The sequence below is a fragment of the Schistocerca gregaria genome, chromosome 3, assembly GCF_023897955.1.
Source record: "Schistocerca gregaria isolate iqSchGreg1 chromosome 3, iqSchGreg1.2, whole genome shotgun sequence".
NCBI lineage: Eukaryota > Metazoa > Arthropoda > Insecta > Orthoptera > Acrididae > Schistocerca > Schistocerca gregaria.
Genome location: NC_064922.1, coordinates 617,942,178 through 617,958,842, shown reverse-complemented (window position 1 = coordinate 617,958,842; position 16,665 = coordinate 617,942,178). Strand labels below are relative to the sequence as shown.

General features: G+C 40.3%; 1 protein-coding gene across 3 annotated transcripts in view; it reads left to right on the top strand.

Annotated features, from left to right (window-relative positions):
* LOC126353854 (uncharacterized) overlaps positions 1-16,665 on the top strand; it is an 830,655-nt gene that overhangs the window by 357,662 nt on the left and 456,328 nt on the right. The gene's annotated exons all lie outside the window — the stretch shown is intronic.

Genomic DNA, 16,665 nt, shown 5'->3' with positions numbered 1-16,665 from the left:
AGTTTGATAACTAGGCAAGACACTGATGCATAAGCCATGGTATCCTCAGCTTGACGGTGAAATGAATCGGTAACTTCTCGTAGTACTACGTTTCCAATGTCTGTCGCACGGTCTACTGCCCTAGTGTCGAATAAAATAAAATATTTTGATGGGATAGTCGTATAGAAAATAATAATTCCAATCCCAAAGAAAGCAGGTGTTGACAGATGTGAAAATTAGCGAACTGTCAGTTTAATAAGCCACAGCTGCAAAATAACAACACGAATTCTTTACAGACGGATGGAAAAACTGGTAGAAGCCGACCTCGGGGAAGATCAGTTTGGATTCCGTAGAAATGTTGGAACACGTGAGGCAATACTGACCCTACGACTTACCTTAGCAAATAGATTAAGGAAAGGCAAACGTACGTTTCTAGCATTTGTAGACTTAGAGAAAGCTTTTGACAATGTTGACTGGAATACTCTCTTTCAAATTCTGAAGGCGGCAGGCGTAAAATACAGGGAGCGAAAGGCTATTTACAATTTGTACAGAAACCAGATGGCAGTTATAAGAGTCGAGGGGCATAAAAGGGAAACAGTGGTTGGGGAGGGAGTGAGACATGGTTGTAGCCTATCCCCGATGTTATTCAATCTGTATATTGGGCAAGCAGCAAAGCAAACAAAAGAAGATTCAGAGTAGGAATTAAAATCCATGGAGAAGCAATAAAAACTTTGAGGTTCGCCGATGACATTGTAATTCTATCAGAGACAGCAAAGGACCTGGAAGAGCAGCTGAACGGAATGGACATTCTCTTGATAGGAGAATATAAGATGAACATCAACAGAAGCAAAACGAGGATAATGGAATGTAGTCGAATTAAATCGGGTGATGCTGAGGGAATTAGATCAGGAAATGAGAGGCTTAAAGTAGTAAATGAGTTTTGCCATTTGGGGAACAAAATAACTGATGATGGTCGAAGTAGAGAGGACATAAAATGTAGACTGTCAATGGCAAGAAAAGCGTTTCTGAAGAAGACAAATTTGTTAACATCGAGCATAGATTTAAGTGTAAGGAAGTCGTTTCTGAAAACATTTGTATGGAGTGTAGCCATGTATGGAAGTGAAACATGGACGATAAATAGTTTAGACAAGAAGAGAATAGAAGCTTTCGAAATGTGGTGCTACAGAAGAATGCTGAAGATTAGTTGGATAGATCACATAACTAATGAGGAGGTATTGAATAGAATTGGAGAGAAGAGAAATTTTTGGCAGAACTTGAGTTGGAGAAGGGATCGGTTGGTGGGGCATATTCTGATGCATCATGGGATCACCAATTTAGTATTGGAGGGCTGCGTGGAGGGCAAAATCGTAGACGGAGAGCAAGAGATGAATACACTAAACAGATTCAGAAGGATGTAGGTTGCAGTAGGTACTGGGGGATGAAGTAGCTTGCACAGGGTAGAATAGCATGGAGAGCTGCATCAAACCAGTCTCAGGACTGAAGACCACAACACCAACAGGTGTATTTTATCCGTCTAGGGAACTGTTGTGTTATTCACTCTTTAGTGCGGCGTAGGCTGTGCGGATTTCCTACCGAGTGGAAATGAAGGATGTTTGTACAATAGTACCCTATATGTATCTCCTTATATCTTATACGGAAAATATTAAAGAGTTAACAATTTTCTTATAAAATGCTACAGGCGGCATTTCTGGAAATTGAAATTTTTGGTTTTTTAAAAAATTTGTGGAGTACCATTTTCTGTTTCTAGGCATTAAACACTATTGCTATATAGCATGTAATAGTCTGTGCTCAACAAAAAACAGTGAGCCAGATAGATTTATTTATTTATTTATTCATCCAGAGATCATCTGATAATGATACAGGATATGTCATCATAAAACAATAAAAATTAATATCTCAAACACGGAAAAATTAGGAAGTTTTTGTGGGGACAGGACAGATGGCCAATAATGTTAGTTGAATGAACCATCTTGGCATTTGCCTGAAATTCAGAAAACCAGTAAAATTCTAAATCAGGATGGTCGGACAGAACTCCAGTCTCTCGAATATACTTCAGTGCCTTAGAACCGCATTGCCTCATTAGATTATTGTCAGACTACAAGTCCAGTATGCCAGAATTCCAACAGACACTGAGATGTATCGAAGTTAAATCTGTACTTTCGTAAAAATTTATAACAGAAATCAACATGGTAACATTAATTCTACTGAGTTATTGATTTATATCCAGCTAGTACCACGTTTATCAAAGCATGTAAATTAATTTGAGCCTCCTGAAAACAAGGAAGGCAAAGATAATGTTATTAAACAATCACAGACCAATTACAAACACACATTCTGGTAATATTACCCTCCTACAGTTTGCGGTTGTAATTTCACACACGGGGTGTGAAGACACTGAAAAAAGATCAGTTCAGCAGAGACATAATTAATAATGTAATTTATATAGACTATCTCCTCCACCAGACTCTTGATTATGTTTAGAAGTCCGGTCGTTTGTACAGAATTGAAAAACACACTTGTGGTTTCCGTATAAATACGTAACAAATAATTTTAGTTCTGTCATACACATGAAATGTATATGCAGTTGCGGAAAAGGAAGGCCATTATCTGTATAATGGAATGCAGACAATGAAAATTGTTGTCGGACCGGGACTCGAACCTGGATTTGCCGCTTATCGCGAGCGGTCGCCTCACCATCACGCTACAAGGCCAGACCCAAACATGTCATCAACCATGAGTCTGCAACCTGCATTCTTATATTCATTATGTATATTGCCAAAGAGGGGAGACTTGTAATGGAAAGTCGCTTGCCCGCTGTCGGCGAATAAATACGATACATCAGTGCTTGTGTTCTTCAGAAATGTATGCACAAACGTTCGAAGCAACACTGCATCATAATTCTGAACAACATACGCACTGCAATATCGTATTATTTCTTTCGGTTTCTCACTCAATCTCAGAACTGTCACATAAGGTTCAAAATCCAAATCTCTAAAATTCCATTAGCTAATTTGTATTTCACTATTCAAAACTAGACAGCGAAAGATTGCACTAAGTGCCGCTCCTACTCGCCATCACCGATGTCGTCCAAATTTGTGCTGTATGCAGAGCTTGGTCACAAATCAAAGCGACAGAAATGGGAGCTTCAGCTAGTTAAGTGTTTAGGAAAAAATAGCGTTTTGCTGTTGGTCGGGCCTGACATGAGCGATTTATGTTAGGTTAGTTGCCAAACAGAGATTCGCACAGCGGAAAGACCACAGTACAGAACGGTAACCCGAAGTTGATGGGGTCGAAAGGCTCTGAGTAAACCGTTTATTTTGTTTTCAGTTTTTACGTTACTTGCACTGTAAATAAACTGAAATAATGATGAACACATAACATTTATTAATACTTGTATAAAAGCCATGAAAAGGAAAGCCAAAGGCAATATTGGAATTGCAAATAAATTTCCAAGAAAGAATTGTACTTACGACGTTCACGAGGACTATGTAAATAACTTTCCAACACGGAACAGTAATTAAAGCGTTAGTTGCATTTAGATCGTCGAGCAGCCCTCCTGCGCCTGCAGGCGAACGACAGGTTCTCGGCCAGGTAAAACAGCCAGTCAAGAGAGAAAAAGGTATTACGTCTCGAGAAGGCTGCATCGAAATACATTCCACTGTACATCGCGAGGTACCCTCGTCAATATTTGGAGAAAGGATGCGCAACGCGTAGTTTGTCGCCAAACTGTGCGATGAGAGAGACCTTTTTATCTGTACAACTTTAAAACAACCATGTAGTAATAAAAATGCGACGTTTTAACGTGTGGAAGATGCCAAGACAATTTGTTTCGCCGGTTTTTACGATGAATATTACCCCAGCATGTGTAAATCAACTGTAAAATAATAAAATTATCTAATTTTGTATACAAAGTTCACGTCTACGTCTTACAATCCCTTCCTGGAAATTTCTACACAATCCCAAATTTTCCTATGCCTCTCGTAATGAAAATATTAATAAATACAATATATTGAGAATTATTTCGGTTTATTGCAGCCTAAGTAACATAAAAACTGAAAAATAAAAATATTGCTTTCCTTAGAGGTCTCGATCCCACGATTTTCACTTTACCGTTCTGTACTCTTCCCGCTGCGCCAACCACTAAGATAAAATAAAATTGTTCGTCTTTGCAGCCATTTTTCTCAGTTGCTAATAATAACTTCACTGTGTTTTATCATAAAGATAAGAAAACTTCTGTCTTTTGCAACTGAAATTTATTGTCAAGTACCAGACATGTTTCGCCCTCAGTGGCACTGCTAGCTCTTAAACATGGGACCAAGAGCGGTGCAAGCATGTGAAGTTTTCCACAGTATAGGTTATACGCAAAGAAATAGTTACTGGAAGAAACCTATACCATGTGCATTTAGCACATATAGAACAATAAATGGGTGCGCGAACGGCACACAAAAATAATAACTACTGATTAGGCGAAACATCTCTGGTACTCCAGAGTAAGAGATTATATCCTAAGAAGACTACATCAAAATACATTCCAACATACATCCCTTACGCTAACATAAATGGCTTATGCCTCACCTAGTCCGCGAAAGCTGCTATTTGACATAAAACACGAGGCCATCTAGATCTCACACTTCTGTCACTCTCATTTCTGGCCAAATCCTGCATATGCCGCAAATTTAGACGACATCGGCGATGACGAATAGGCGCGGTCCCCTTGTCAGTGCGACTGCTTCATCCACTGTTTATACGATGCGAGTTATATGCAACTTATAAAGTATCTGTGATTTTTATAGGTTTGCTTATTTTCTTTTCTTAGCAGCGATATATTTATGTAATTATCAATCGTGGAAATTCTTTCATTACTTTTCCAACTTCACGTCACACACACGGCATTGTTAGAATGTCATACACAGATGAACTGAATGTGATACATTGTAACTCGTCATAAGAAAGCGCGCAGCCTTTCGGTAGACGTACTTCATCATTTTGACGAGTTACAGAGTACTCTATTGAAATCTTCTTGTGAAAACTTCCAAAGTGCTCGAAATCGGCAAAGTTATGTGACCCATTTATGTGACCCGAGGATGGGGAGATAGGATAAAATAATTTGGTTTACAAAACGATCATTATGTTTGCCTTAGACAGCATGCCTGGTCTGTGTATTTGCCAATAATATCATTTGTTTGGTTTCAGCCTGTCTCACATACCTTGCACACAATGTGGAATGGTTTAACCATGGGCTGCCTCTCCCAAAGATCTCAACAATACTGAAGGTGGTATGTCGCCTACTGTTGGTCCCTTGTTTCGACTTAAAAGTCTTTTAGTTGTCTGTCAACTATTCTTGCAATGTTGTATGTCCCATCCCATCTTCATCTATTTTCTCTTCCCAATTTTATATTACTGTCTTAAAATCCATCTCTCTCTTTCATACCTTCTATATACCCTTCCGTATCTTAGTTTTTTGTTCTTTGCTTAGTGCTTGCTTACCATCTGAGCGTTCTGAGACTTGGCCGACGTGAGGAAGATAAGCGAGCCTTCGTTTTTGTTTTCCTTTCTCGATCGCTATCTCTTCCACATATGGGGTCATTGTAAAAGTCTGTTCAAAACATTGGTGACTTTAACTACACCATACGAGTACATTACTAATCAGTTACGCAAATCAACAATAAGTTAGATAATTATTGCACAAACAGTTCTGTCCATGAGCCTGGAACATCGAACAGAGTGATCTTACCCGTATCAAGATAGAATAACATAAAGCACAATACATCATATGCTTCGAAGGAATAAGACTGTACAATACACTGTTCAACCAGATTAAAAAGGTTACAGATACGAACTTACTTAATAGGACAGTTAAAAAGTACCTCTCTCAAGCAACACATCGTATACAGAGGATGGTTACTTAGTTTACTCTAAGAACGGGGTTGATAACAATGAAGTATAGTAATAAGAATAATAGTAAATGTGTTGGCATTTCACACAACAGTTTCGCGCTACAATGTGTATTTACTTTTCTTTTCTTTTCTCTTCTAGAAAACCGTACTCGCAAAGCTGTGCAATACATAATACTTTTGCGGAAACGTTAGTGATTTGTTTTAATGTGACTGCCATTTTCTTTCGAAGACTATTGTTACATTAAAACGAATGATCGGAAGCGACCTACGAAATGATGACGTACAGTTTTTCGTATGCAAATTAACCACCAAGAACCAGACATCAGTTTCGTATTTTGTTGTAGACCTATTCTGTTCATAACTGGATAATAGTACTTCTCTATGAAACTTTTCCCCTTTCTGAGCTTAGCACCTCACTCATTACGAAGGAAGGCTAAAAATTTTTCAGGCAAGCCGATTGCAAGTTGTGATACACAAAATGGAAACCAAATGTCGTCGCCGTGGCCCTGATGTCCGCTGATAGTTTGTGTAGTGTAAGTGTATAATGTGTGCAGTGATCGGCACTGAGAAATGAATGAACGGTGTAGTAACAGTCTTTTACATGATTAAATAGCTTGTTTACATAACAGTATTGTACAGTAGGGATAAAAAAATGAGATTGCGCTGGTGTATGCATACTGGGATTGTATTCAGAAGGATGGAGATTCCTATCTGTATCCGGATATAATTACTTAGGTTTCCAATGATTTCCTTAAATTACTGTAGGCAATGCCGGGATGGTTTTTATTATAATGCCATGGCCGAATACTTGTCCCGCCAGTATCAAACTAGCAATGTAAGTATGTAAATGTATGTTCTAGATCACTTATGTTCTTTGTATTCTTAAACTTTAATATAATGAATGACTTGACTGATAGTACTTACTATTTGCCTTTCGAATTTTGCGGAAACGTTAGTGATATGTTTTGATGTGAGTGCCATTTTCTTTCTAAGACTATTTTTACATTAAAACGAAAGATCAGAAGCGATCTACGAAATGATGACCTAAAGTTTTTCGTATGCATATTAACCACCAAGAATCAGACGTCAGTTTTGTATTTTGTAGTAGACCTATTTCTGAGTGGATAACAGTTGGGTTCTTTGGGGAAGAAGACCAGACAGCGAAGTCATCGGTCTCATCGGATTAGGGAAGGACGGGGAAGGAAGTCGGTCGTGCCCTTTCAAAGGAACCATCCCGGCATTTGCGTGGAGCGATTTAGGAAAATCACTGAAAACCTAAATCAGGATGGCCGGACGCGGCATTGAACCGTCGTACTCCCGAATGTGAGTGGATAATAGTACTTCTGTATGAAACTTACTCATGACACAACTTTTCCATCGGTTTGACAATTATTAAACGGACAGTTTATCTGTTGATCTCACTACGAATAGAATGATAAAGTACCTCGTATTTATACCGCGCTCACCGAAAATATATGTTGCCTAAGTAGATGGGAAGACATGTAGGAGTGTTACATTATTATACAAAATTTTAAAAAACGTATTTTTGTTCAATATCGTGACTACACAAAATGTATCTTTCAGAACCGCTTTTCATTGTGTAAAAAGAATGAGCTAATTTAGTCTCCGTTGTCCCCTAAAGCATGTGACGCTGGTAATATAGTACTCATATTTGTTGATGAGATACAGCTTTTAGTTTTTGAAGATGTATCACAGTACATATTGCTGGAACGTTTGGTTTGTGAGTCAGAGCTGTCACTGTATCTAGAGGAATCGCTTTTGACCGAAAAACAGTCATCATAAACATCGTCGTCGTTGTCTTCGTCATTACAGACATTTGACATACATTGCTGGAGAAAGCCTCCTGCAGATACTTCCAGTTCAACTCTTCAGCTGTTTACATTCACGTTGCTGCTGGATACTTTTTAATGTCACCCCAGCATCCATTAGGTGGTCTTCTAACATTTTTGTGTTGCATACCTCAATCGTTCAAAGACCCTTATCGGATCAGTTTATTGTCCGACCTTCTGTCTGTCGGTCTGTCTATCCGTCCGTCTAATTGTTAAGAACACTTTTTTTTTCTCAGCAACGGGTAGACGTATGAATATAGTATGGTCTATAAGGCACTTCCCGTTTACCAGGAATCATGAAATTTTGCAGTACAAGTAAAGGAAAACATCAGAAAATAGATAATTTGTAATTATATCACACGAAAAAAATTTTTTGCCGTCTGTTATCCGACTGTCTATCCGCCCGTCTGTTAAGACCGGGTTTTCTCAGGAAAGGGTACACGTTTCAAACTGAAATTTATGACGCACAATAAAGTCCCACAGTGCCTAGTCGGTGTAAAAAATTTAAGCTTGTAAGTCAAAGGAATCAAAAGATACGGCCCTTTGTGTAACATATTTTGATATCTTGTCAAAATCGATATCGATTACAGGCAAAAATCGTCGAAATTTTCTATTCCCGGGATGGATGAAGTCTCTACACGTACACGTAATTAAGTTTGCATGAAATCCTCGGTGCGCGAGTCCTACTCGCACTTATCCGAATTTTTTTAAATTATCTTTTAGAATCAAGCCAACCTCTTAGTTGGTGCAGCTAGAGCATCTATCTGCTTCGTTACAAATGGTTCAAATGGCTCTCGGCACTATGGGACTTAACATCTGAGGTCATCAGTCACCTAGACTTAGAACTACTTAAACCTATTTGACCTAAGGACATCACACACATCCATGCCTGAGGCATGATTCGAAGCTGCGACCGTAGCAGCAGCGCGGCTCCGGACTGAAGGTCCTAAAATCGCTCGGTCACAGTGCTTCGTTACATCTTCTGCGTACCTCTACTTCGTTTTCATTGCGATTGCAATTATATCTATCACTCTAGTCTGTTCCCATATTCGTTTTTTGTTTCTGCTAGTAATTCCCACCATACAGTTCTAACTTTTGTTCTCCTGGCATCCTCAGTTACATGAATTCTAATATTATGGTAGTAATTATCACGTTGGGTTCCTCTAATTTACGACTGAATGAGACGAATTTTCGTACCATTCGCATTTCGCTTTATTATTTTCAAGGCAGCATTGGCAAATTTCCTGAGCGCTGCTCCATATTTATTCTTGTTCTGGTTTGATAGCTGTTCTTCTGCTTGTTGCAATCGCAATTTCATCTGTACAGCAATACGAAATGAAGTCATTTAATTTGTTTTGGATGTTGTTGAATAACTATTGCTGGTCGCTATTGTGAACCCAGCGCCGACTTTCCAGTTTCCGGGAACAGGGACTGTTCTCCAGTCTGGAGACAGTAGGTTGGTCTCTCCTTAATGCGACTAAATGTGTGGTTGTGTGGATGTACCAAGTTGCTTTAAGAAGCGAGGGATTTTTCGGGATAGTCGGTATTGTCTGACATAATTTGGGAACGAAAATTCTGAAGGGGTTGAAAGGAGGCAGCGCCTTACAGAAAATAAAGTATTCGGAGGAAATGACCAAATTCTACACTTCTTTCAACATTTGCTATTACCTTCTACATCTACATACATACCCCGCAAGCTATCGCAAAGTGCGTGGCGGACGGCACCCTGTACCTTTCCCGTTCCACTCGCAAACAGAGTGAGGGAAAACCTCGTCTACATGACTTCGTATGAGCCCTAATTCCTCTTATCTTACCTGGTTCTCTAAATATTCTCAATAATGTTCCAGGCATTCCCATTTGATTTCTGGAAGCACCTCCGTAACACTTGCGTGTTGTTCCAATCAGCCCGCCTCTGAATTACCCCTCTGAACTGCTTCGATGTCTTCCTTTAATCCGATCTGGTACGGATCCCAAACACTCGAGCAGTAATCAAGAACAGGTCACAATAGCGTCCTACATGTGATCTCCTTTACAGGTGAAACACATTTTCCTAAAATTCTCCCAAAAACCTATGCCTTCTGTACAATAGTCTTCACATGCTTGTTCCATTTTATTTCGCTTTAGTGTTACGCCCAGATATTTAAACGACGTGACTGTGTCAAGCAGGACACTGCTAACGCTGTAGGAGAACATTACTGATTAGTTTTTTGTACTCATCTGCAATTTATGTAACTATAGTCCGCACTCAAGTCTGTTTGGCTGAAAGGTATCCGTGATAAGATTATTTCGTGGAACTGTTTTTGGTAGTTTGCGTAAACGGAGTCAGCCAGCGGCCGTGGAAAAGAGTGGGACAGAATTCGTGGGCACTATGTGGCGGAGCTAAGGTTTTAAAAGTGTTGCGTGTATGCAGTCGGGAATGAATGATTCTCAGTCAGCAATAAAGTTGTTTTCCGGTTTTTGTGAGAAAGGGTGCAACTTAAGTTGAGAATGTTAGGTGTACAGAGGTCTTACAGTAGAACGCGGAGGCATCAGCTAACTGTAGGTTTTCATAAAACCGAGGAGGGCTTGGAGAGGTCTTACAGAAAACAATACCCGTAAATTTCATTTGTTCCTTTGGAAACAAGTTGTGTATTTGTGTGTGTCCTCCCGTTTAAATTACGATGGAGATCCCGTTCTGTCTATGGACAAAATTTAAAAAAGCAGATAATATTCGCTTGACACCATCCTAAGAGAGAGTGTCCATCGCTTCAAAACCGACTATATAATCGTAGATCAGATGTGGTTTAAATTCAAAGGAATACTATCGACGGAAATTGAGATATATAAACCAAATAAATAAGTAAGAGATGGTATTGATCTTCCATGATATATAAAACGATCAGAAAACTGTTACAGAAGCAAGGAAAAAAAGGACGCCAAATTTAAAAGAACGCAAAATCCCCAAGTTTGGCAAAGTTTTACGAAAGGTCGATGTCCAGAGCTACCTTCAGTGCGAGGTTTCTTTAATAGTTTCTACAACGAAGCTATTAAAAACACCTCGCATTCAAGATAGCTCTATATTTAGAGCTTGTGTAAAACTTTGCCAGTCTTGAGGACTTTGCGTTCTTTTAAATGTGGCATCCTTTCTCTCGAAATCTGACAGAAAAACCAAAGGGATTCTGGCCGTATGAAAAGTACACCAGCGGCAAGACGCAGTCAGTACCTTCACTGCGCGATAACAACGGTAATGTTACTGATGACAGTACAACTAAAGCAGAGTTACTAAATTCGGTTTTCAGAAGTTCTTTCACAAAAGAAGACGAAGTAAATATTCCAGAATTTGAATCACGAAGAATTGCCAGAGTGAGTAACTTGGAGATAGAAATCCTCGGGGTAGCTAAGTAGCTTAAAGCAGTTAATAAGGGTAAGGCCTCCGGTCCAGATTTTATGTCAGGTTCCTTTCAGAGTATGCTGATACAATAGCCCCGTACTTAGCAATCATATACGCACATTTATCACCCCGGTTTCCAGAACTCCTGAAGATAGACGTTGACTGTGGATATTGTATTACAGACAAAGTCCCTTCGACTGTTCAGAAATGTCACTAAACCCGCCCAAAGACGTAAACAACCATGCACTGAAGCTGAAATCGTTATAGGAACAGAAAGCTGGCTAAAGCCGGAGATAAATTCTGCCGAAATTTTTACAGAGGCGCAAACCGTGTTCTGACAGAATAGATTAAATAAAGTAGGTGGTAGTGTGTTTGTGTCTGTTGGTAGAAGTTTATCTTGTACTGAAGTTGAAACAGATAGTCCTGCGAAAAACTATGGGTAGAGGTTATAGTCAACAGCCGTACAAAAACAATAATTGTATCCTTCTGCCGACCCACCGACTCACACGATACAATAGCTGAACGGTTCAAAGAAAACTTGAATCTCATTACAAATAAGTACCGCACTCATACAGTTATAATTGGTGGAGATTTCAATCTACCTTCGATTTGTTGGCGGAAATACATGTTCAAAGCCGGTGGTAGACAGAAAATATCTTCCGAAATTGTACTAAATGCTTTCTCTGAAAATTACTTTGAACAGTTAGTTCATGAGCCCACACGAATTGTAAATGGTTGCGAAAACACACTTGACCTCTTAGCAACAAATAATCCTGAACTCATAGAGAGCGTCATGACGGATACAGGGATTAGTGAGCACACGGTCATTGTAGTGAGGTTCCTAAACCATATCAACCAAAAAGCCCAAAAATAAACGCAATATATGTATATTTAAAAAAATCAGATAACAATTCGCTTGATGCCTTCCTAAGAGAGAGTTTCCATTCCTTCCAAGGTAATTATGTAGGTGTAGACCAGATATGGCTCAAACTCAAAAATACAGTATCGACAGCAATAGATAATTTCATACCGCATAAATTAATAAGAGACGGGACTGATCCACCATGATACACAAAACACATCAGAACATTATTGCGGAAGCAACGAAAAAAGCATGCCAAATTCAAAAGAACGCAAAATCCCCAAGACTGGCTAAGTTTCACGGAACATCGAAATTTAGGGCGGACGTCTATGCGAGATGCTTTTAATAGTTTCCACAATGAAACGTTGACTCAAAATATGGTACAAAACCCAAAGAGATTCTGGTCGTATGTAAAGTATACCAGTGGCAAAAAAACAGTCAATACCGTCACTTTGCGATAGCGATGGTGCCACTAAAGCGGTGTTACAAAATACTGTTTTCCGTAATTCCTTCACGAAAGAAGACAAAGTAAATACCGGGTGATCAAAAAGTCAGTATAAATTTGAAAACTCAATAAATCACGCAATAATGTAGATAGAGAGGTACAAATTTTACACACATGTTTGGAATGACATGGAGTGTTACTAGAACCAAAAAAACATAAAAGATCATTCCGACAGCTGGCGCTTCATCTGATTAGAATAGCAATAATTAGCATAACAGAGTAAGACAAAGCAAAGATGATGTTCTTTAAAGGAAATGCTCAATATGTCCACCATCATTCGTCAGCAATAGCTGTAGTAGTCGAGGAATAATGTTGTGAACAGGACTGTAAAGCATGTCCGGAGTTATGGTGAGGCATTGGCTTCGGATGTTGTCTTTCAGCATCCCTAGAGATGTCGGTCGATCACGATACACTTGCCATACACTTGCGACTTCAGGTAACCCCAAAGCCAATAATCGCACAGACTGAGGTCTGGGGAACTGGGAGGCCAAGCATGACGAAAGTGGCTGCTGAGCACACGATAATCACCAAACGACGCACGCAAGAAATCTTTCACGCGTCTAGCAATATCTTTTTCTTTTTTTGTTCTAATAAAATCCCATGTCATTCCATGCATGTGTGTTAATTTTTACCTCTCTATCTGCATTATTCCGTGGTTTATTAAGTTTTCAAATTTATACTGCCTTTTTTATCATCCGTTATTACAGAATTCTAAACCAGAAGAGCTGTTAGTATGAGTGACATAAAAGTAGATATCTAAGGTGCTGCGAAACAACTCAAATCACTTAAGAAAGGCAAGTCTTCCGGTCCAGATGGTATACCAATCAGGTTCCTTTTAGAGTATGCAGACACAATTGCGCCTTTCTTAGCAACCATATACAACCGCTCACTTGACGAAAGATCTGTTCCTAAAGACTGGAAAGTAGCACAGGTCACACCAATATTCAAGAAAGGAAATAGGAATAATCCATTGAATTACAGACCCATATCACTGACTTCAATTTGCAGTGGGATTTTGGAGCATATACTGTGCTTGAACATTATGAATCACCTTGAAGAATATAATTTGTTGATGCATAACCAACACGGATTCAGAAAATATCGATCTTGTGCAATACAGCTAGCTCTTTATTACCATGAAGTAATGAGTGTTGTCGGCAAGGGATCTCAGATCTATTCCATATTTCTAGATTTCCAGAAGGCTTTTGATACCGTTCCTCACAAGCGATTGTTAATCAAATTGCGTGCATACGGAGTATCGTCTAAGTTATGTGACTGGATTCGTGATTTCTTTTCAGAGAGGTCACAGTTCGCAGTGATAGACGGTAAATCATCGAGTAGAACAGAAGTGATATGTGGCATTCCACAAGGTAGTGTCATAGGCCCTCTGCTGTTGCTGATTTACATAAATGACCTAGGTGATAATCTGAGCAACCTCCTTAGATTGTATGCAGATGACGCTGTAATTTACCGCCTAGTAATATCATGAGACTATCAATTCCAATTACAAAACGACCTAGAGGGAATTTCTGTATAATGCGAAAAGTGGCAATTGGCACTAAACAAAGAAAAGTGCGAAGTCATCCACATGGGTACTAAAAGAAATCCGATAAATTTTGGGCATACGATAAATCGCACGAATTTAAGGGCTGTCAATTCGACTAAATAGCTAGGAATTACAATTACGAGCAACTTAAATTGTAAAGACCACACAGATAATATTGTTGGGAAGGGAAACAAAGACTGCGCTCTGTTGACAGAACACTTAGTAGAAGCGACAAACTCACTGAAGAGACAGCCTACATTACACTTGTCCGTCCTCTGCTGGACTATTGCTGCACGGTGTGGCATCCTTACCTGGTAGGATGACGGAGGACATCGAAAAAATGTAAAGAAGGGCAGCTCATTTCGTGTTATCGCTCAATAGGGGTGAGAGTGTCACTGCTATGATACGCGAGTTGGGGTGGCAGTCACTGAAACAAAGGCGGTTTTCTTTGCGTCGAGATCTATTCACATAATTTCAGTCTTCAACTTTCTCTTCAGATTGCTCAAAATGGTTCAAATGGCTCTGAGCCCTATGGGACGTAACATCTGAGGTCATCTGTACCCTAGAATTTAAAACTACTTGCACCTAACTAACCTACGGACATCACACACATCCATGTCCGAGGCAGGATTTGAACCTGCGACCGTAGCGGTCGCGCGGTACCAGACCGAAGCGCCTAGAAACGCTCGGCCACTGCGGCCGGCTTCCGAATGCGAAAATATTTTGTTGACACCCACCTACGTACGGATGATCATCACAATAAAATAAGAGAAATCAGGGCTCGAACGGAAAGATTTAGGTGTTCCTTTCTCCCACCCGCCATTCGAGAGTGGAATGGCAAAGTAACCAAGTAGATATAGATGTACGTGTAGATGCATGAGCAGCGCTTATTAGACGGAGGGGATCCGACATCCGATCAGTTCTAGTCATTCCACCAGGAAGGAGGTACACGGCTCGTGTTGTCTGTAGTTCAACCATGTCTAGACGGTTCGACTGCGTCCGCAATTTGTACCTTTGTGCCAGAAACGGTTCTCAACCAGGGAAGTATCCAGGCGTCTAGGAATGAACCAAACTGATGTTGTTCGGACATGGAGGAGATACAGAGAAACAAAAACTGTCATACTGACATACCTCGCTGAAGCCGCCCAAGCGCTACTACTGTAGTGGATGAACGCTACCTACGGATTATGGCTCGGAGGAACTCTGACAGCAACGCCACCATGTTGAATAACGTTTTTCGTGCAGCCACAGGACGTCGTGTTAGGTTTAAAACTGTGCGCAATAGGCTGCATGATGCGCAACTTCACTTCCGACGTCTATGGCGAGGTCCATCTTTGCAACCATGACACCATGCAGCGCGGTACAGATGGGCCCAACAACATGCCAAATGGACTGCTCAGGATTGGCGACACGTTCTCTTCACCGATGAGTGACGCGCTGCTTTCAACCAGACGTGTTTGGAGGCAACCCGGTGAGGATGAACGCCTTAGGCACAAGGTGGAGGTTTCCTGCTGTTTTGGGGTGGCATTATGTGGGGCCGACGTAAGCCGCTGGTGGTCATGGATGGCGCCGTAACGGCTATACGATACACGAATGCCATTCTCCGATTGATAGTGCAATCATATTGGCAGCATATTGGCGAGACATTCGTCTTCATGGACGACAATTCGCGCCCCCATCATGCACAATTTGTGAATTACATCCTTCAGGATAGCTACATAGCTCGACTAGAGTGGCCAGCATGTTGTCCAAAGATGAACCATATCGAACAAGCCTGGGATAGATTGAAAAGGTCTGTTTATGGACGACGTGACCCACCAACCACTCTGAGGGATCTACGCCGAATCGCCATTGAGGAGTGGGACAATCTGGACCAACAGTGCCTTGATGAACTTGTGTATAGAATGTCACGACGAATACAGGCATGCATCAATGTAATAGGAGTTGCTGCTGGCTGTTAGAGGTACTGGGGTGTATAGCAATCAGGACACCACCTCTGAAGGTCTCAATGTATGGCGGTACAACATGCGATGTGTGGTTTTCATGAGCAATAAAAAAGGGCGGAAATGATGTTTATGTTGATCTCTAATTAATTTCTGTACATGTTCGGTAACTCTCGGAACCGGGGCGATGCAAAACTTTTTTTGATGTGTGTACAACTACACACTTGTCGAGAGATCCGTAGCTAAAAATTGTAAAGTTACACAAGTCACACCTACCCAAGAAAGGAAATAGCACTAATCCGCTTCATTACAGACCCGTATCACTTACGTCGATTTGCTGTAGGATTTTGGAACATATACTGTGTTCGAACATTACGACTTGACCCGAGTAAAACTATTTATTTACAAATAGCCAGTATGGAAGTCAGAAAATATTATTCTTGCGAAACAAAAGTAGCTGTTTATTCTAAGAAGTAATGACTGCTATAGATAAAGGATGTCAGATTCGTTTCATATTTTTAGATTTCCCGAAGACGTTTGGTTCAAATGGCTCTGAGCACTATGGGACTCAACTGCTGTGTTCATTAGTCCCCTAGAACTTAGAACTACTTAAACCTAACTAACCTAAGGACATCACACACATCCATGCCCGAGGCAGGATTCGAACCTGCGACCGTAGCAGTCGCACGATT